This window comes from Neomonachus schauinslandi, chromosome 3 (assembly GCF_002201575.2).
Source record: "Neomonachus schauinslandi chromosome 3, ASM220157v2, whole genome shotgun sequence".
In the NCBI taxonomy this organism is placed as follows: Eukaryota; Metazoa; Chordata; class Mammalia; order Carnivora; family Phocidae; genus Neomonachus; species Neomonachus schauinslandi.
The window spans coordinates 184,166,425-184,189,471 of record NC_058405.1 but is presented as its reverse complement, the minus strand read 5'-3'; the positions used below and the strand labels follow the sequence as shown (position 1 = coordinate 184,189,471).

Below are 23,047 nucleotides of genomic sequence, written 5' to 3'. Positions count from 1 at the left end.
TGCTGGGTAGATCTGATGTCTCTGCTTGGATATATCACCAGCACTTCAAACTCAGCATCTTAATGGACATTTGTGTTCCACCTTAAATGTCATTTTCTCATTGGACTATGTTTGGCCTGCTAACTCTGTCTTTGCATTTTATTAAAATTCCTTGTTTAAACTGTGCTTCCTCTGCCACACCAGAATTTGGCAAAGGCAGGGATTGGATCTGTCTGGGGATGGCTTACTTGTGAACACAACTAATATTTATTGAATGAATGAATGAAGGCTCTTATATTCTCTATACCAGGGTTATGGACTGAATTGATATTTTGAAGCCCTAATCCCCAATGTGACTGTATTTGGAGACAGGGCCCAAAGGAGGCAATAAAGGTTAAATGAAGTCATAAAGGTGGGGCCTAAACTTGATAGGGCTGGTGGCCTTTTAAGAATAGGAAGAGACACTAGAGATCTCTCTCTCTCTCTCTCCATGCCTGTACACAGGAAAGGCCATGTAAGGACACAGTAAGAAGGTGGCCATCTATAAGCCAGGAAGAGAGCTCTCACCAGAAACCAAATTTACTGCCAACTTGATCATGGACATCCAGCCTCCAGGACTGTGAGAAAATAAATACCTGTTGACTAAGCCACCTAGTTGATGGTATTTTGTTATGGCAGCCTGAGCAGACTAATACACTAGGGATTGACCAACGATGGCCCATGTGCCAAATCCAGCCCACTGCCTCTTTTGAAAGTTTTACTGAAACATAGCCACAAGATGTTTTTAAAAAGATTTATTTATTTTTATTTTAAAGAGAGAGAGAGAGTGTTAGTGGAGGGAGGGGCAGAGGGAGAGGGAGAGAGAGAATCCTCAAGCAGACTCCCCGCTGAACGCAGAGCCCAATGCAGGACTCGATCCCAGGACTCTGAGAACATGACCTGAGCTGAAATCAAGAGTTGGACGCTCCAAAGACTGAGTCACCCAGGCGCCCAAACACAGCCACATGATTTGTTATGTGCTGTCTATGATGCTTTTTTGCTACAGTGACTGAGTAGTGGTGCAGATAGCTTCTGAGTCTGTCAAGCCTAAAATATTTACTATCTGGTCCTTTATAGAACAAATTTGCTCCAGGCCCATGCTCATGTGTCTCTAGACAGGCCAGCTGCATGTGCTGTTCTATGCTATCCCATACTGAGCCCTCTGGGATGCCAGCCTGGCTCAGTGGGACCCCAGTGGCCCCAGAACTGGCACAAACATACCTGATACAAAGACAATGTCGTAGGGGAAAACCACCCGTGGGCTCAGAATTTATAAACGAGTTTGGCATTTATCCGAACAAAGGAGGAGGGAAATGCTCACAGCCAGAGGCTGGGGACCATCATGCCCCAGTTCCTTACCACATCAAATGTACACATCCTATTTCATACATTGTCAAGAAAAATGACGGGATCGCTGGTTATTCTTTTTTGTGCAGTGCTGGTTTTGCAACTTTGGTTGAACTTGTATTGCCCCAGGTATTTTATAACTGTAAGAGGTAGAGGTTAACTGGCAGAAAACTGATAATAACATACACGATTCTTATCAGAAAGTTTTGTAAATGAATCTTGACCATAGTAATGCAAAATGAATTTTGTCTGGGAGAGGTACAGTTGCTTCCCATCTGGTAGAAAAGATGACCTCAGATAATTTCTTGCCCAGTAGGATAGTAACCAGTTTTGTACATATTAACAAATTCATTTCAGCATTCCTTTGACTTGACTGACATAAATCTCACTTCTTCCAAATCTCCTTTGAACCAGTTTTAATATCTTTCTGGGTCCCTCATTAATTAATGAATTAAATAAAACCACTGGTACATGTTCAGTTTATATTTATATAAAGTTGTTTTTTACTTTTTTATTTTTTGAAAATACTAACATGAATGCAAACTATTCACCCCTCCACGGATTGCTCTGAAGTTAACTGTTCGGGAAAAGCTTCATACCATGCAGGTGCGGAAGGTAAGACCTAGTGGCCCTTAGCACGGGGCAGGTCAGTGGAACACTGTGGTTCAAGTTAACACTCTTCCAAAAGGCCATATGGAAAGAGTACCAATAACAAACATTTGAAAGAAGTGACAGTATTTGTCTAGTAAAACATTTAGGATTTATAAAGCGTTTTTAATATTTGTGCTGGGGAGAAACAGACGGAAGATTTCTTAGTTACTCAGGATTTTAACTTTCAGGATTTGGGACATGGAGTTCTTTTATTTATGGAGACTGATTTCCTCTTCCTATGGCAGGGGAAATAGGTTAGCGCCAGACACTGTTATACCTGCTCCAGATACTTGCTTGTCCCTGGCAGATGCTCTATGTAAACATCATTTCCTGGGTCCAGAGCTATCATGCCATCTTAGTTATGGTTATCAGTCTGAGAAGACCCACCCTGTTCTCTGTAGGGGACCCCTCACGAATATACGAAGTGTTTGGTTCTTCCATCTACTACATATTTCACAGAGAGAGCTCCCACCTGGTGAAGAGGGCCCTTGTTATGACAGCTCTGGTGTGGAGCCACTTCTCTACCACACAGGATCTCCAGAGCAATGGTCAGGTGCTCTGCATTAACCTTTGCTAGAAAATACCGGGGACGCTACAGGGATGAAGCCCCCCTGATGGTGTCTACTTAATACAATCTACTTCACGTCTCCCCTTAGAAAACAACTGTCTTCTGTGGTTATACTCACCTTAATACTCAGCCCTTTCTTCTCTGTTCAAGTAACCAGTGAGAGTCTACTTTTGGGAAGCACTCAGAGTGGAGAATCCGTAGGGCAAGCCAGTGGAAGCCAACAGGCTCTGTGCCATGGTGGAAGCTGTCCAGAGGAGTTTCCAGAAGCCATCTCACTGCTCTGACACTTCAGATACCCCCTCACTCACTGCATGAGTCTTCTGAAGGGGGCTCACTTCAGAGCATTTCAGCCTAAGGGGGGATATCCAGAGGTCAGGGATACCTTGTCCTTGGGGAACCCTAAACTCAATGAAGATTCCAAGATCCTAGGAAGATGGACAGCTCAGAAAGGGGGTGGGAAAGAGTCAAAGACTCAGGGCTCCCTCACAATTTGAACAAAGACTTTTCTGTCTAGGTCAGGGAAACCATCTCATGCACCAATTCCTTATGTTATTTCATTCTTACCTAGAAGGACATAATGGCACTTCTAACCTTGATATTGAACTATTTGGTTAGAGGGTTGAGAAGAGAGTTCTATTTTTCCAGGATGGACAACAGGATGAATTCAGAGCAAAGAGTACAAGATAGTGCTTAAGGGGACTTGCAATAACAAGATTCTGCCACGAGAGGGCAGTGTAGATTTTTCTAGAGAATTTGGAGAGCGGAAAAGGGTACAGAAAGAAAGGGTGGGGAGCTGGAATGCAAATTTAAAAGGAAGTTTCACACGCTAAAATTAGAATAAAACCTCCCCAGTGGTTTCTTTGCTTTCATTCTGCTCTGTACCTCCGGATGAGAACAATCGCCCCGGAAGGCGGAACAGGTTCCTGAAGGACCCATTGGCAACAGGTCTTTGATTTAGGAAGTTTTGGTGGGCAGGGAGTTAGGGAGAGGTGGGCTGCCTGGGGCAGCAGGTGGTGGAGGAGGGCCCTTGAAGGGGCTCGGAGCAGTGGTTATTTACTAACTGGGTCAAAAGAATGACCTAGTATCTGCAACTTCAGATACCCCTGCCCATTTCTTGGCTCCGAGGAGCCTCACTTTAGGAGTGGAATCGCTAGGTCACGTGGTTTTCTACCTTCAATTCTTTGAGCCTCTAAGCTGTTTTGCACAGTGTCTGGACCACTTTACATTTCCATCAGCAATGCTTCAGGGTTCCAATCTCTCCGCATGCTCACCAATACTTGTTATTGTCTCTGTGTGTGGGTTTTCTTTCTTTTTTTTTTTTTTTTTTTAAAGATTTTATTTATTTATTTGAGAGAGAGAGAATGAGAGAATGAGAGAAAGCACATGAGAGGGGGGAGGGTCAGAGGGAGAAGCAGACTCCCCGCCGAGCAGGGAGCCCGATGCGGGACTCGATCCCGGGACTCCAGGATCATGACCTGAGCCGAAGGCAGTCGCTTAACCAACTGAGCCACCCAGGCGCCCCGGTTTTCTTTCTTTTAAAAATGTTTATTACAGCCATCCTAGTAGGGATGAAGTGGTATCTCAATGTGGTTTTGATTTACGTTTTCATAAGGATTAATGATGTTGAGCATCTTTTCATGGGCTTATTGATCATTTATATATTTTCCTTGGAGACATATTTACTTGTTTGCTCATGTTGCATTGAGGTATTTGTGGTGTTTTGTTGTTGTTAAGCTTCAGAAGTTCTTTATATACTCTGAATATGAACCCCTTCCCAGATACATGATTTGAAAATATTTTTTCCCATTCTATGGTTGTCTTTTCATTTTCTTTTTTTTAATTTTTCATTATTTAAAAAGCATTTATTTTTTAAATTATAGTTGACATACAATACTATATTAGTTTCAGGTGTACAACATAGTGATTTGACATTTTTATAGATTATGAATGCTCACCATGGTTAAGTGTAGCTCCCATCTGTCACTTTACAAAGTTATTATAATATTATTGTCTATATTCTCTATGCTGTACTTTTAATCCTCATGACTTAGTTATTTTATAACAGGAAGCTTTTACTTCTTAATCCCCTTCCCCTATTTTGCTCATCCCCCCTCTCCACTTCCCCTCTGGCGACCACCAGTTTGTTTCCTGTATTTATGAGTCTGTTTCTGTTTTGTTTTGCTTGTTCATTTGTTTTTGTAAGGTGGTCCAGCCGCTGTGGAAAACAGCTTTATTTTTTTGTTTTTTAGGTTCCACATATAAGTGAAATCATATGGTACTTGTCTTTCTCTGTCTGACTTATTTTACTCAATGTAATACCCTCTAGGCCCATCCATGTTGCTGAGAATGGCAAAGATTTCCTTCTTTTTTATGGCTGAGTAATATTCCATTGTATGTGTGTGTGTGTGTGTGTATACACACACACACACACACATATATATACATATATATACATATACCACATCTTTATCCATTCATTTATTGATGGACACTTAGGTTGCTTCCATATCTTGGCGGCTGTAAATAATGCTGCAGTGAACACAAGGGCGCATATATCTTCTTGAACTAGTGCTTTTGTTTTCTTCAGGTAAATATCCAGAAGTGGAATTGCTGGATCATATGGTATTTCTATTTTTAATTGTTTGAGAAACCTCTATATTGTTTTTCCATAGTGGCTGCACCAGTTTATATTCCCACCAACAGTGCATGAGCTTTTCTTTCTCTCCACATCCTCTCCAACTCTTATTTCTTGTCTTTTTGATATTGACCATTCTAACAGGTGTGAGGTGATATCTCTTTGTAGTTTTTATTTGCATTTCCCTGATGAGCATCTTTTCATGTGTCTATTGACCGTCTGTATGTCTTCTTTGGAAAAATGTTTTTTTAGGTGGTTTTCCCGTTTTTAAATTTGTTTTTTTTTTTTTTTTTGGTGTTGAGTTGTATGAGCTCTTTATGTATTTTGGATATTAACCTCTTATTGGATATATCATTTGCAAATACCTTCTCCCATGCAGTAAGTTGCCTTTTCATTTTGTTGATGGTTTCCCTCTTTGTGTTTGTTATAGTGAATAGAAACACAACAGATTTCTGTATAGTAATTTTGTATCCTGCAACTGTACTGAATTTATTAGTTCTAATAGTTTTTGATAGAGTCCCTAGGGTTTTCTATATAACGTGTCACGTCATCTGCAAATAATGACAGTTTTACCGCTTCTGTACCAGTTTGAATGCCTTTTATTTCTTTTTCTCGTCTGATTGTTGTAGCTAGGACTTCCTGTACTATGTGGAATAAAAGTGGTGAGAGTGGTCATCCTTGTCTTGTTCCTGATCTTAGAGGAAAAGCTTTTAGCTTTTTACTATTGAGTATGATGTTAGCTGTGGGTTTGTCTTTTCATTTTCTTGATAATATATTTTGGTGCACAAAAGGTCTTAATTTTGATGAAGTCTAATTTATCTATTTCCTTTTCTTGTCTGTGCTTTTGGTGTCATATCCATGAAACAATTGCCAAATCCAGTGTTATGAAGACTTCACCCAATGTTTTCTTCTAAGAGTTTTGTAGTTTTGCCTTAGTGTTGGGTCTTTCATCTATTTTGAGTTAATTTTTACATATATGGGGATTTTTGCATGTGGATGTCCTGTTTTCCCAGCATCTGTTGTTGAAAAGACTATCCTTTCCTTATGGAATGGTCATGGTGCCCTTGTTGAAAATCAACTGACCATATGTATGAGGGTTTATTTCTGGACTATTTTATTTTACTGATCCATATGTCTGTCCTTAGGCCAGTGCCATAATGTTTCAATTACCATAGCTTTGTACTGCATTTCAAAGTTGGAACGTGTCAGTCTTCCAAATTAATTCTTTTTCAAGATTGTTTTGGCTATTCAGGGTCAGTTGCAATTCCATATAAATTTGAGAATCAGCTTTTCCATTTTTGTGAAAAGGCTTTTAGAATTTTTTTTTTAAGGGATTGTGTTGAACTGAAAGATTGCTTTGGGTAGTTTTGACATCATAAAAGGTTAAGTCTTCCAATCCATGGGTGCCTGGCTCAGTTGGTTAAGTGTCTGTCTTCGGTTCAGGTCATGATCCCAGGGTCCTGGGATGGAGTCCCACATCGGGCCCTGTTCAGCAGGGAGTCTTATTCTCCCTCTGCCTGCCACTCCCCCTGCTTGTGCTCTCTCTCTCTCTCTTTCGGTCAAATAAATAAATAAAATCTTAAAAAAAAAAAGTCTTCCAATCCATGAACATGGGATTTCTTTCCATTTATTTAGGACTTCTTTAATTTCTTTCAGCAATGTTTGGTAGTTTTTAGCATACCATGGGAGTCTTTCACTTCCTTAGTTAGATTTATTTTGAAGTATTTACTTCTTTTGGATGATATGTAGATGGAATTGCTTCCTTAATATATATATATATATTTTTAATTGTTGACGTATAACTCTGGGTGTGGATCAGCCTGAAGAGAAAGCTTAGGGTCTTTTCCAGGAGCCTGCATCTGTCCCTGGATGGATGTGCAGTTGCTTTCTTTTCTTTCTTTCTTTCTTTCTTTCTTTCTTTCTTTCTTTCTTTCTTTCCTTCTTCCTTTCTTTTTTTTTTTTAAAGATTTTATTTATTTACTTGAGAGAGAGAGAGAGTATGAACACAGAGGGAGAAGGAGAGGCAGACCCCCGCTGAGCAGGGAGCCCGATGCAGGACTCCACCCCAGGACCCTGCAATCATGACCTGAGCAACGGTGGACACTTAACTGACCAACCGGCTCCCCGCAGGGCTTTCTAAATTCCCTGTGTACGATTGCTTTTGAAGGTCTGAATCATAAAAGTCTGGCTTCCAAAAGGGAAGAAAGGAGGAAAAAAACCCAATCAAACCAAAAACCAGGTGCAACTCCTGTAAGTCTCCAGGGAACCACTCAGCCGCTGGGAGTGCACCAATGACAGCCTGCTTCTGTGCCTACACCTCAGCAATGAAAAGCTCTCATCAGCAATCAGGATACAGAACCCTAATATTTGGAGGACCAATTCCTTATTGGCCACCATGGCTGCAACACACCACTCTAGAGATGTGGGCACAGCTGCCTGCTACTGGGCTTAGGGCTGGGGTATGCATAGCTACTATAGTGCTAACGGCAGAGATTGGCCAAATTTAGCCAGACTTTCCTGGTCAGGCTTTCTCCTGGGAGCCGCAAGCATTCAAATACACTCTCGAGTGCCGACGTGGTGACTTCAGACGGTTTCTGCTAGTACAGTTGCTGTCTGAGTGGAGACACAGGTGTCTGGCATTTCCTATTTTGCTATCTTTCCTGACAGCCCCTCCCATTATTAAGTCTCATAGTAAAATTAAAGAACCACAGTGAAATCTCCCCTGGTTTTCAGGCTAGTCTCCCACAGAAATTATAGCCCCAAAGTTCCCTCTGGCTGATGTCCTCGTTGTGCTCAGACTTAGCTGCAGAGGACTGGGTGCAGTCCAGATTCTCACTGCTCTGGCCGTAGCAGCCTGTACTCCTCTTAGCACTGCCAACCTAGGTGCATCCAACCCTCTGACCTCTTATGTGTCCCACATCTCTTAATTCCAAGAGACAAGAGGGTTACCAGAATAATAAGAATAAGAATATAAATTATATAAATGTAAGAATATAATTAATAATAATAATAATAATATCACAAATCTGGTTCCAACCCACAAAAGAAAAAAAAGAAAAACCAACCCAACACAAGCTGATTTGTAGCCAAGCTAGCAATGTATAATCTGTGACGATTCCCTGATCCCAGGACTCCTATGGCCACAGACTCTAGCAAAGACTTCTAATCTGGGTTGTGGGGAAGAGACAGGTCAAACTATAGAGGGAAGAAAAGCCACCAGTCAGTGTTGAGAGCCCATTGCAGAACTTAATTTTAACTGGGGATAGTTCCCACTTGAAGGTCGATTGTGGCGCTATGTTGCCCATAACCTGGGGGAGATCTACATGTCTGAACGGCTTCTTTTTTTCAGAAAGTGGCATTTGTTTTCTTGCCAGTGACAGTATCCCCTGTTCCCAAGGTTTCTTGGGACTCCCCTTTTCCATGCAGAATCCATGCTGGATATTTAAAACCTCTGGATTTCTACTTGCCCTTTGAACCTTATGTTCTGGCACACAATGGTGAGTCAGTGTTGGACCTGTCCAGGGAGGCAGTTTCATTTATAACAGGCACATCTCCAAGCAAAGGCTATTGCTGTGTATTTCCCTTGGTTTCTATGGGGGATTTAAGGGGATCCGATAATAATGTCTTTTACATGCTGCATTTCAAAAGCCCCTTAAGAGAGAGAGAAGTCAGGTAGTTGGAGATCATAACATCAGCTTTGTTCTGAATCAAAGCTAGATTGGGAGATGTGTCACAGCAATGAGTTTCCTCAAACTGGGCACCATGATCAGGGACTTCACCGCTGCCAGGCAGGGCCTGCTCTCACAACGCCTACACCTGGAGCACCAGCTTAGAGGCCTCATCTCTGCCCCCCGGGCTGTCTCCACAGAGACAGGCAGGAAGAGACCACACCTTATAGGCTGTGCTTCTTCTCCAGAAACATCTAAGAGCTTACCTCTCATGGGAGGGAGGAGGGTGCAACAAGGAACCAGAAGTGTCAGGCTGACTGATGTCCTTCTCCTGGAAGGAGACACTGGGAACTGGGAATGAATGTCCCCACCCAAATTTCCCTTCCTGCCCTTTGTTTCCAATTCTCACCCCTCAGAGGAAGACCAGACTCTGTTCTGTAGCTAAGTGGCCGCTGCTCTTGCTGCTGGCCCCTACCTTGAATTCTGCAGGCCCCCTACCTTGAATTCTACCTCCTGTTCTGGGTAATAAAACCTTTGTCTCAGCTCAGACTCATCCCCCAATAGGGAACCCTGCACTAATGCTGCTCTTGGTGAAGCTGACAAAGATGGTTACCTCAGTGGTCCAGTAAGGACCAACATCTCTGCTGGCCCCAATCTTCCTCTGCTGCTGACTGGTCCAGGCTTGGGATAATCTGAGCTGTCCCTGTGGGAGCAGATATGTCCCACGTCATGAAAAGGCCTCCAGTATTACACACTTCCTTCAAGTTCCAGCTGGATCTTCCGAAGCTCAGCCTGCTTCTAAGGTTCTTCCTTGTCTTCTACATGTGGTCTGATGCTGTTCCTGAGGGCAGAGCATCTTTTATCTTTTCTACCCTTCATGTCTTGACTACTAGGCCAAAACCTTGCTCTTAATCGTGGAGGAGGGAAGATGGGGCTTGAGAAAAGCTTCACCTTCGCTCTTTGAATCTGGCTGGAGTTCCAGAGAAGATAAAGGCAAAGAGAAGTGGAGACAGTTAATACTGACTGTCCACCCATCCCCAGCTTGAATAGCCTGAAGACCAAAGAGATGTGTGTTTCTCAATGTGGGATCTACAGACCACTGTCTCAGAGCCATGGTCCCACCAAATCTCTCAGATCCTAGTTTTATGCCGACCCCCTCTCTTTTTATTTTCATTCCAATTTACATTTTAACTTCTACTTATACATTTTAGGTATTTTAAAGACACTTTACGGCACCTGGTGGCTTAGTCGGTTAAGCATCAGCCTTCGGCTCAGGTTTTGATCCCAGGGTCCTGGGTTTGAGCCCTGAATTGGGCTCCCTGCTCAGCAGGGAGTCTGCTTCTCCCTCTGCCCCTCACCCCACTTGAGCTCACTCTCTCTCTCTCAAATAAATAAATAAATAAATAAATAAATAAATAAATAAAATCTTAAAAAAAAGATTGTTTACAAAAATAAAGAAACTTTAAATACTTTGTTGAATGATGGCAGAGTGTAAATGGAAAAAATCTTTGTGCCCATATTGCATTGTCTTAATTACTGTAACTTTAGAGCAAGTTCAACGTTTTTATTCTTTTTCAAGATTATCTTGGCTAAGCTTGGCCTTTGGCATTTCCATTTATATTGTAAAATCAGTTTGTCAATTTCCACAGCAAGCTTACTTGAAACAACATTTTATTGAGCTCTCTCTACTCCTCAGAAATCTATTTCAGCAGATTTTCTCTTTGACGTGAACATCACAGACAGGGAGGTTATGACCAGCATTCCTCTTGATTCCTTCCCTATAACCAGTGGGTGAGAGGAAGGCTCCTTCTCTGGAACAGGCCACCACAGAGTGAGCTGGGGTCAGGAGCAGAGCGGGCCCAACCAGGTTTTGTTGGGGCAGCTAACCAGTAACAGCCCCAGAGGTACAATGAATTCATTCTCTTACCAAAAACAAGAAAAAACTAGTATGACACCTCAGTAGTGTCCCTCAGTAGTGACACTTAGAGTTCAAATATGAGAAGGGGATCAGAAAACAGTTAAAAAGGCCACCTCCAGGGTGGTGGTTGGGGGAGGAGTTAGCCCTGTCCCCCCACCACCCCGAGCGTGCGCCGACCTGCTGCTCAGTTACTACAGGAGGTGGAGTCCCCAGCCAAGCAGCAGCACCAGCCCTCGCTCTGTGGGTAGCACCAACTCTTGCCATGGTTCGGGACACCCTGACCCTGAGGGTCAGGAAGCTCCAGAACCTTATGTTCTCCCTGGGGTTGGAGACCACCCATAAAACTTCTAAAGACACCCCTCAGGCCTGTCTGGTTGTAGGTGAAGGCCAAGCTATGCATGGCCATGATGGGGAGCTCAGCAATGGGGGATAACATCAATCTCAATTCCATCTCATCCCTTTGAAGACCAGCCATGGAGCCATGTTGCCGGGTTGTCACCATGAGAGGACTTTCAATGGATGTAAACCTTGGGGTCGATCATTCTGAGACCTCCCCTGGTTCTAGGACATGCTCATACAGAGAAGCATCCAAAGACATTTCTTCTCTTGCATTGGTGGTGCTGGTGTTGATGGTGGCAGTGTCCAGAGCATTGGAGCGAGGAAGCCTATTGTCTGCCTCTACTTGCATTTTATTGAAATTATATTGGATCTGTAGGTTAATTGGGGAGAATTTACATTTTAACACTATTTAGTCTTCAAATCCATAAACATGGTATACTTTTGCATTTATATTGGCTTTCTTTCTTTCTTTTTTTTTTTTAAAGATTTTATTTATTTATTTGACAGAGAGAGACACAGCGAGAGAGGGAACACAAGCAGGGGGAATGGGAGACGGAGACGCAGGCTTCCCACGGAGCAGGGAGCCTGATGCGGGGCTCGATCCCAGGACCCCGGGATCATGACCTGAGCCAAAGGCAGCCGCTTAACTGACTGAGCCACCCAGGTGCCCCTATTTTGGCTTTCTTTAAATTCTCTCAGCGAATGTTTTGTGATTTTCAGTGTAGTGTTCTTGCACATCTTTTGTTGGTTTTGTCTTTATTATTGATGGTTTTCAATGCTTTTAGAAGTGATACTGTTTTCTACTTGTGTTTCAACTTGTTTGCTGCAAGTATATAGAAATACGATTTATTTATTTATTTATTTATTTATTTTTAAAGCTTTTATTTATTTATTTGAGACAGAGAGAATGAGAGAGAGAGAGAGCACATGAGAGGGGGGAGGGTCAGAGGGAGAAGCAGACTCCCCGCTGAGCAGGGAGCCCGATGCGGGACTCGATCCAGGGACTCGAGGATCATGACCTGAGCCGAAGGCAGTTGCTTAACCGACTGAGCCACCCAGGCGCCCGAAATACGATTTATTTTTGCATATTGATCGAGTCTAATTACCTTGTTCAATTACTAATTAATTCCAAAATTTGTCTATAAATTCTTTTAGATGTTCTAAGTACACAATCAGCTGCAAATAATAGTGGTTCTATTTCTTCCCTATTAGGTTTATTTTAAAAATTGATTTTCTCACCTTATTGCATTGGCTAAAATTTCCAGTAAATGTTAAATAGAAATGGTGACAGTGCACATTTTATCTTATTCTCAAATTGAGTGAGAAAGTACTTAATATTTCACCTTTCAGTATGATGTTAGACGTAGTTGTTGCTTTTTAGCTTTTTGGATTTTTTTATGGTGTATACCCTTTATTAGATTAAGAAAGTTACTTTCTTCTTTTAGCTTTCTGAGAGTTAAAAAAAATGAAAAGATGTTGAATTTTATCAAGTGCTTTTTCTGGGTCTAGTGAAAGTATTATATGGTTTTCTTCTTTAGTTTGTCAATGTGGTGATAACACATTCCTTGAGTTTTAAATGTTAAAGAATTCTTCCATGCCCACATTAAGTCCTGCTTAGTCATGGTGTATTACCCTTTTTACCTATTGCTGGATTTGATTTGCTAATGTTCTGCAGGAACATATTTTTCCATCTGTGTCCATGAGAGATAGTGACCTGTGCTTTCATTTTTGTAGTGTCTTTCTCAGGTTTTTTGTATCAAGATTATGCTGTCCTACTCTAGCAAGTTGGCCTGTGTTCCTGTTTTCTCTTTCACTGACAGAATCTGTGTAAGATCGGCAATAGCCTTCCTTAAATGTATGTTTTAAAGAACTCACAAAGGAAGCATCTGGGCCTAGACTTTTCTGTTTGCTTGGTTTTTGTTTTCATTTTTGTTTGTTTGGTTTTGTTGGGTGGTAAGGGCATCTTTCAATCTTGGTGTTCATTCTCTCGTCGTATTTTTTTTTTCCTTAGGATGTTTTCAATAGTCCAGAACAAGAAGATTTCCCATGAGGCTCTTTTGAATCACTTCAAGCAAAATAAGGTGGAGATAGCAAACGCGATCACAAAGCCATTTCCTTTCCTTGAAAGCCTCAGAGACCGCTCCTTTATCACGGAAAAAATCTATAAAGTACGTGAAGTTTATCATATCTTCCCATGATAACCCAGGCTCACACTAATTAAGTGTGGCAACCTGGATTCAAAATTTAGTGTATCGCTAACTGGCTGGTGGCCTTTCCATACTCTTCATGGAAAGACCTTTTTAAGTGAGCTAATCCTCCTATAAGGTTGAGGGTGACAGGACAGGCAGTCATTGCTAACGATGCTTCTGTCCTAATTGAAGCCCCTGTCTTCTGTGGGACATGTTGCAGTGAGGTGGATGGGAACAGTGATATGGCTGAATTGAAACTGATAGCTTTTTATACAACACCTATAGCAATTTATACAATATAACAAAATTAAATAAAATTAAAATAATTAAGAGAATTGGGGCAGTATTACATTATAAAATCCACTATGTCAAATGAAATCCCCAGGGATTTTGTGCTATTATAAATCAGTTTGTTCTGTAAGTCTATCTACACTGGGAAAGTGGAATGAATGTTCTAGGCAGTCACTTCCTAGTGATTAACTTTGAAACTATTATTTTATATTCTTTTCCCATTGCACTTTTTTTTTTTTTAAAGGATTCTGAAGAAGCCCATAGAAACTTGGTGCCAGTAGAGAAAGTGGTATATAATATTCTCTGCTACCTTGAGAAGACTTTTGATAGGTCACTCCTACAAGTCCTGTTCAGCAGGGTTCATCTGAAGGAGTATCCTGATTTAATTCATGTTCATAGAATCTTCGAAAATGGTAATCAATACCCTCCCCTCCCTTTTGGGGTCCAGGTCTACTTCTCATTTATTCATTCACTCATTTCCTGGTTTAACAACTATTCGTGAAATGTTTACCCTGTCCCAGAACCTGTGCTTGTCAGTGTGAATGAGTCACTGTTAATAAAAACCAACATGTTCTCTGGCCTCATCATCAAAATCATCAGTCAGATGATTACCCTGCTAGGGCCTCATGTAGGTTTAATTACAGCCCTTTTTCTTCTCCTGGAAATGTGTGATTTATTCTGTGTCACAGGTGCCTGATAAAGAGGAAGTGTTCCTGGACAGGTTGTGACATTTTTCTAAGATGACCAGATTGTCACCGATTCCCACAGAAAACCTTATCTGAGACAGTCTGACAAAAAGTTAGTTCTCCAAACAAAAAATCGAGAAGTCACAAGAGCCCCCACCACCACCCCCCGCCCCCCAGCCTAGAAGGAGGGCCAGCATGTGGAAAGGCAAAGGAGTAAGGAAGGCTGATTCTGATGTGATGGTCACAGACAAATTGTGCATTTCTGACACCCTAAACTGAGGAACTGGAATTTTCTTTTCTTTTCTTTTTTTTTTTTTAAAGATTTTATTTATTTATTTGAGAGAGAGAGAATGAGAGAGCACATGAGAGGGGGGAGGGTCAGAGGGAGAAGCAGGCTCCCCGCCGAGCAGGGAGCCCGATGCGGGACTCGATCCCGGGACTCCAGGATCATGACCTGAGCCGAAGGCAGTCGCTTAACCAACTGAGCCACCCAGGCACCCTGGAATTTTATTTTCATAAAAACAGGGAAGTCACACCAATTCTTAAGCAAGGGAAAAAGTCAAAAGAAGTGAAAATAAAGTAGGGAGTGTATTAATTTGTGAAAATAGTACATTGATTAAAATAAGAACAATATAATTTCTTTTTTTTTTTTAAAGATTTATTTATTTTAGAGAGAGAAAGAGAGAGTGTGCAGGCGGAAGGAGTAAGGAAGAGGGAGAGAGAAACTCAAGCAGACTCTGTGCTGAGCGAGGAGCCCGCTGCCGGGCTTGATCCCACCACCCTGAGATCACGACCTGAGCGGAAACCCGGAGTGAGACACTCCACCCACTGTGCCACACAGGCTTCCCTGAGCAATATAATTTCTATACTAATACCTGGGTTAGAGAAAGGAATAGAAAGAATCAAATATCTGGGCACAAATTTCAAGTCAATGATTTTTAAAAGCTTCATTGAGATAAATTTACATACCTTAGGTCAATATATTTGTAACCAGGATGTCCCGGGCCATGGGAACAGAGGGAATGGCGGTTACCTGTCCTGCCCACACCACAGGGGCTCTGATTCTCTCCATGGACTGCAGCGAACCCCCCCTTCCAGGTTCAGGGTCCACATCACCTGTGTTAGGTTCCGGGGCTCCCCAAGCTGGGGTGACCTGCACCTACACTCACTGCCGCCCACCTGCCCCTGGGGAGATGGCAGCTGTCACCTCCCAGACACTGTTGTTCATGGGAGCTGTGCGTCAGTGACCCAAAGCCAAGAATCTGGGGGCTGTGGCCTGGGGTGTGCACCCTCTCCTGCTGCTCAGTCCCTACCTTCATCGCATGCTCAGAGCCCCCTGAGCCCCCATGGGACCCCATACACACACACAGTCCCCCTTCACCTTTCCCTTTGTTCTCCTTGTATCTTCCACCTGGTTTTGCCACAGTCTGAGGCCAGGTCCTGGGATGACAAAGCACACCTGGCTCCCACTGTCCCATGCAACTCACCCCTGCGGGCCCAGCCCCAGGAGGAGCTCCCTCCATGGGCCCTGGAGCAGCAGGTTCCCTATCTCCGTGGTGTCCCCTCCTCCCTGGACTCCCCGCAGATACCACCCTCCTCCCCCCTCCAGTCTTCATGGTTTATTTCCTTCCTCCCATGTGTGCTGGGTCACCTACAGGCAGGGGCGCTGGGCTGGTGTCCCTCCCTCCCCTGACTGGGGGAGGTCCTCCAGCACAGCTATCTGTGCTCCCTGCTCAGAGCTTCAGAGTGTCCCTCCTTTGTTCCTGGGATCTGGCCCCTGGGAGGTCTGTCTTGTCCCTCCAGGTGTCCTCTGCTTTGTCTCTTTGGGAAGCACTCATCCTCCCTGCCCCAACCCTCCTCTGGTCTAGCAGCATCTTTAGAGCAGATGGGCTTTCTCTTTCATACCCATGGATCTCTCTGTGAGCCTAGCTCTTGTCCCAAAGAATTCCCTCTGTCCCTTTGTACGATTCACAGAGACATTCCATTTAACAGAATTTATATTGAGATAAGCTTTCACTCCTCTCTGGCCATCTTTTTGGGTGATTAATTACTGTTTATAACTTTCCCACTGCTCCATAATCCTTAAACCCGACAGGCTCATCACCTATAAGATTTGCTTGCCCGTGTTTTTCTCTTTGATGTCCCAGGGAAAGGAACAAACGACAGCAAGTTAGGAGCCACTGAGATGAACTGACCCAGGGTCCCGAAGTCCCCACTAAGTACCTGGATTCTTGGGCGGTCCAGAGGTTTAACTATGAGGTGGTGTCTCTGATTGTTTGCTTGCAACCACTAATTAATTTTTTTCTCTGTTCAGTAATTGAAGACAAGTATTTTCCCCAGAAAAACGATAGCGAAGAGACACAAAAGACACCCAACACTGGGCCAAGCTGTGAACAAGGTAATTATGATAGAAAACAAATTTTGCTTCCTGGTTACAAAGAGGTCAGAACTCAGGAAGTTCAACTGTGATGCTCGAGAGGGAATCCAGGAGGACATGGGACAGGTGGATGTGTGTGACTTTGTATTGATTCCAAAATGACATGACTCTGTTTGAATCCAAGACAAAAGGTGGCAGAGAGAGACTTCCTGCCCAATAACCTGGAATCTGGAGTAAGAACCTAAGTGTGAATTATGAGTTTCCAGAGGTGACCTTCAGTGTGAAGCAGCTAAGGGCTAAGAACTCTGGGCCCGTGGTCAATATCAAAGAGGAGACCCTTGATGATGGCAGAAGGGACTGATTTCAATGTGGGAGATGTTGTTTAAGAGCCCAGACATTCAAGGAGAAAACCAGTCACACACAGAGAGAAAAGAGGAAGTGGTAGAGAGATGGAGGGGAGGATGTGGGTAGTTTGAGAGAGAGAGGAGGGAAATGAAAGGGAAGAAAGGGTTGAAAGACACAATAGAAATAGCTGCGTTATTAACATCTCACTGGTTGAACATTTGTGGGGGCAGTTGTAGGTTTAGTGCTCAAGCTGCCGTTGCTTTTATGCTTATTTTGCAGGTAAGGAAACTGAAATCTGGAGACAGTGTGTGTGTAGTTGGCCTGGGGTCAGATGAGCAAGGGTGAACCCAGGCATTCTGAACCCAGAACCTGTTTGTGTGTGTCTTAATGGGGGTAAAATTCACATAACATAAAATTAACCACTTTAAACAATTTAGTGGCATTTGGTGCATTCACAATGTTGTGCAACTATCACCTCTATCTGCTTTCAAAACGTGTCAGTCACCTCAAAAGGCAACCCCATTTCACTCCCCGCCCCTCCTCCCACGGCCAGGAGCCACTGGTATAACTAAAAGGTGTATCTTTTCATTTCTGTGTGTTGAGTGGAGGAAATCAGAAAGTTGGAGAGAACAGGAACGGAGCCTGATGTGGAAGGTGGGAAGATGTAGAGGAAGAGAGCTGGGCAGGAAGGTGGAGGCAGCAGGGACTGAGCAGAGAGGGTGGCTGGAGGGAAGAAAGATGGAAACACAAGGACGTGGAAGACAATGGAATCCGGGATGCAGAAATATTTTCCTAGGATAGAAGCAGCAATGCCTGGAGGTTGGATCCTGGTGGAAAATGGCAGGAGAGAGAAAGGGAATGAGGTCTAAGGTGATGGAAAGAGGCAGAACAGGGCTTGGTTGCGTTTTGGGTGGAGTCTTGGAGCAGGAGGAGTATTTCTGCACAAGGAGCAGCTAACCTTTGTCTCCAATGTCAGAGCTCAGTGTCTACGAACTACTCCTTAGTAGTCACTGGCTCTGGTCTCTCCTTTCCTTTTCTCTCTCTTTAGTGCCCGATGAATCCGAAGTTTTAAGAATGAAGTCAGAGAAGGTGTGTGGCCTGCTGGACGAAGGACAAGGTAACTATGACTGAATCCCAGGTTTTAAATGACCAGTTCCCTGGATAACTCATTATGTGAAGGGAGGAGAGGCCATACACCCGAGCCCAGCCTCTGGCTCCTTTCCAAGGTGTGAGGGAGGCCTGCATGTGGGGTGAGTCCCGAAGGGCCTAGGGGATGAAATTTAAAGAGAACCCAAGAGTAGGTGCCTCCTTAAATTAGGCTCCTTAGGCCTCTTGCCTGCTTCACCCTCGCCCTGACCTGGAAGCAAGAGAGAAAGGGGAGCTGAAGTCTTTACTGGAGGACAAGGATAGACAGGTGGATGGATTGGGCAGTCCAATGGGAGTTATAGGAGCAAGCACAGTTTTACCTAAATGGGCATGAGATCCAAAATTCTCCCACAGAGAGGTTTCGCAGGGAGATAGCTTTATCCTACTTGCCAGAAGTTGTCACAGGAACATGGAAATAACGTGCGTGATGGTCAGATTTGCCAGTAAGTGGGATCACTGGAGAAGACACTAGAGGTAGAGGTGGGAAGAGGCCCTGAGGATGGGTCAAAGCCCAGTGAGAGACTCGGAGTGATGGAGGGATGCAACCTTTGAGATGAGGACAACGTGCAAGACAAGGACTGGGAACCTAGAGGCGGGCAGAGGGTCCAGGCAAGCCTGAGAGAAACAGAGACAGAGGAGGACAGTTTACACCAGGGATAGTGACAGAGATAATATGGAGGGAGAAACAGGGGACAAAGCAAACGCTGATAAAAGAGGAAGTAGGGGAAGGACAAAACAAAACCCTGAAGACAGAGTATTCCGTGGGAGTGAATAGAATGTTGCTGGAGGTCAGTGTGGGAGAGAGGAGATGTGGTGGGATATTTAGCATCAAGGGGGGGTCACCGCACAGAAGCTTCTGCCGCAGGGGGTTGTCCCTGCTAACAGTAAATTTTCAGAACCCTGAATGCTGGACCCATATGTTGGCAAACATTACATTACTGATGTATTCGTATGGAAGGTTCTATGAAAACAGTTCTACGAAGTATATTTATGTAGACATGTACTAAGCCACCTTTGAAAAGGACACAAGAATAAACACAAAATTCAGCCAAGGTAATTTCCAGGGAGTGAATGAGAGTAGCAGGTTAAGAGAAAAGAGGAAAAACAAAAAGGTAGATTTCAGGGTAAAGAGGAAAACCCTGGAGAGATGGAAAGAGGACATCGAGGTCCTGACACAGAGAGAGGCAGGAGGCGAGCAGGCGAGAGGCAGCACGGGGGTGGGGGGGGACCCTCTCAGGTGGAGTGGGGAGAGAGGAGACAGCTGAGGGTTCTTTCTGGATCATTACATATTCCAGGGGCAGAGCTCTTCCAGGTACAAACTTCTAGTACAATCTTGTGCCGGGGGGCTGGTGGATATACAGAAGACAATTGCATCTTGTCACCTCAAAATTAACCAAGAAGGCCAGCCAGCAGGGACAGCATACGTCCAAGCACCTGAAATAATCAGGAAGGCTGGTGGAAGGAGTCTGATGTGGTGACACTGTGTGTGTCTCAGCAAAGGTGTCAGGAGGTGGCCCAGGGAGGACGGGATGCATGCAGGAGAGGGAGACCCTGGTGCTCAGTGAAGGAGCTCTTGCCTAGCAGAAGAGAGTTGGGGGTGAAGTGGAAAGGTACTGAAAGGGGGCACTAAAGAGATGTGTAGAGCAAGATGGCAAGAGGAGATGACGGGACAAAGATGTGTCAGGCTAGAGGAGGCAGAAATGGAGAGTGCTAAAGAGAATGTGCTGAGCTGAGAGCAGAAGGAGGAGGTATGAGCCACAAGAAAGAGAAACAGAGGCAGGGAAATGGGAAGAGGCATCTGCAAGGGGAAGAAGAGAAGGAGTGGTCAGAAAACGGAGAGCAAGACGATCAGAGCTGGCCACTGGGGTCACCTATCCTTACAAAGCATCCAGGGAGAGTGACGGGAGCACCATTAACCTGCAGGCCCCCGGATTCCGTGAGAAGACCATCTGGAGCAGGGACATTCCTGCCTACAGCTGACCCAGCAGCCAGGGCTTTGCTGGTGTCTCCTTATGATGGGGTTCCCTGCTGGTTCCTTGGCCCCACATTGAGATCCCTAAGGGGTTTTGTTTCTCTGTGCAGTAATCAGCAGTGAATCCAGTGAGGAGGAAGAGCCCCCAGCAGCTCTGAGCTCAGCACAAGGACGAGGGCTGGAGGAGAAGGGTGAGGATGGCCAGCTTTGGGCTGCAGACCATCATGTGTCTGAATTCAGAGCCCCCGCTTCCTGACGTGTTGTACTTTGAGTGCGCTCTACAGCCAATGGTCCTGTCAACGCTGTGAACACATTCTCTGTATTTACCTCATGTGCCATTTTGGGAAATGTGGGAGACAGGGTCCTAGTCACTAAATATGTGTGTTGATATATAAAGGTTAGAGTAGAAACAAACTAGCATTATTTCTGTTGTTTGTTTGTTTTTCCTTCCACATGATCATGCCTATTGTGGTATAATAAAAAAAAATAGGTATTTGTCTTTGTCCCTAGTTCCTGACCTCCCCAAACCCTTGGAATTTCCCCAGTGGTAAGAGTGTCCCTATGACAATTAGAGGGTTAGAACTCGACCTCTGTGGAGAAAAAAAGAGGTGGGAGATTAAGTTCAATCACCAATGGCCCATGATTTAACCAATCATGCTTACACAATGAAACCTTGGTAAAAACCTCTGAACAATGGGGTTGGCAGCCCCTGACTTTGTAAATACATTGATGTGCTGGGAGGGTTGCATGCTGGAGAAGGTGTGGAAACCCTGGCACACCCCACCTCCATACCTCCCCCTATCCATCTTTTCCATTTGGCTGTTCTTGAGTTGTATTCTTTATAATAAAACTGTAATCATAAGTAGAGCACTTTCCTGAGTTCTGTGAGTCATTCTAGCAAATTATTGGACCTAAGGGGCCATCATGGGCACCCCCAAGTTTATAATTGGCTGGGCAGAAACATGGGTAGCTTGGAGACCCCATTTGTAGCTGGTGTCTGAAGTGGGGTCAGTCATGTGGGCCTGAGGCTTTGCCCCGTGTGGCCTGGGCTAACTCTGGGCAGTTAGTGTCAAAACTGAACTGAATTGTTCAACACTGAGTTGATATTGAAGAGCTGGAGAATTGATTGGTGTTGGAATGACCTATTTATCATTGGAAAAGGCACCACACAGTTGGTGTCAGAAAAAAGCCCACACACCTATTCATACTGATGTCTTCAATGTAGGTATTGATTTCTGCCTTAACTAACCTTTATCATCTGTAGATCACCAAAAAAAGTAAGTAATTTTTGATTGCTTTGATACATATATTGTTATTAGAAACTTGAAAAGACCCAAAAAGCCCAAATAAGTCTTTCTGACAAGTGTTCTCCATCATGCCATTAGCTTATATACAAACTTTTCCAAAAATAATTTGGCAAATATTATCTCATAATTCGAAAACATCAGTAAGGAGTAGGCAGAATAACTATTACCTTTATCCTTGTTATAGATGAGAAAACTCTAGCCCATAACTGTTTAAGAGTCTTTTCCCAAATCATATGGAGAATTAAAGGCAGAGCCACGACCATTGTCTTGGATGCTCACATCTCAATTCAGCAGATGTGTTTCCTTCAGAAGGAAGAAGGGGAAGAAAACCAATCAGACACATCTGCCAGTGTTAGTTGTTACAGGATTTATAACTTTTATCAAGCAGTTCTGTTTCTCTTCCATGGATTTTATGAACAAAACTAATTTGAAAATATGCACTAGGTGTAATAACAAATAAGATAACTTAACGTCAAAATGCACATTTTTTCCCAACAGAAGATTCATTTTAATTGTTTGCTATATTTTTTGTAAGTAATAAAACTGAATTTATTTTTTTAGGGAGTTCCCACCATTTAACCAACGTGTAATGTCTTGAGCACTAGAAGTCTCTTTATTATTCATGGAAAAAATGCCAACAGGTTCTGGGCTGGCAAGGGGGTTGAGTGAGACTGGGGCAAGCAGGGAGGAGGGGAGAGGGCTCTGATCCACATACTCTCTGGGATCCATCTTCCAGTGTTGCCCTGGGCAAGCAATAGAGGCAGAGGAAGTGGGTAGGGATTAGTTGGAAGGATAGGAAGTAGAAAAGAGAGGTGTTAGGAAAGCTAAAGCAAGATATAGCAAAACGGCCCAACTACCCAATTTTCTCAGCTCCTGGTCATGGCAGCTAAACACAGTGTTAACCAAGGGGCTGTGTTGAATTCAAAGAACAGACTGGAGTGCCGGGAGTTTCATGACCTTCCCTGGTCTTTCATAGTTTTCCTAAGGAATTTCCTTCTCTGTTGGCTTCTTGGCTGCACACTAGTGGTCTGATTGCTCTGTAGAGAGAGCAGCTGTGCGTGGAAGGGAGGGCTGCAGAGGAGACCAGGAGCCTCAAGGTTACCACCTGGAATTATCAGTAGGATTCAAAGGGACTCTGGAGCTTTAAGGAACAGAGAATCATATAGTTGGGAAAAAGGAATGTCCAACTAAGATTGCTAAATTAGATATACAACTGGTTAACTTTCTATAGAAGAATAAAGGAATACCACCTTTGCAGTTAACTTCTCTACCAGTCTAGAAAGTTATAACAGTGTATTAGTTCCGCAGTTTACCTCTAACCTTACCAGCCTATTAATTGTCCAAGCCTCTCTAAGTTGTAAGTTGTTAATCAAATGTATTGTAATATTCTCCCCGAGTGGCAGATTAAGGTCAATAAGGCGATGAAGAAAAATTATCCACACTTGGCAATAAGGCAATAAAGCAAAGGGTTATGTGTCCCGATTACATGTTAACTTACAGACTTTTGTCCAGTAGAGATGCATATGATTTGTTTGGTAGAAAAGATAATGCCAAAGATTATGGGTTTATTGCCTTATTAACAAGTTTGGG

At 43.6% G+C, this 23,047-nt stretch overlaps 1 long non-coding RNA gene across 1 annotated transcript; it reads left to right on the top strand.

The window, feature by feature from the left end:
- Window positions 1-17,637: 17,637 nt before the first annotated feature.
- Window positions 17,638-20,964, top strand: LOC110580692. The gene is made up of 3 exons (XR_002480363.1): window positions 17,638-17,686; window positions 18,081-18,149; window positions 20,261-20,964. It is a non-coding gene; the product is annotated as an uncharacterized LOC110580692 (long non-coding RNA).
- Window positions 20,965-23,047: the final 2,083 nt, after the last annotated feature.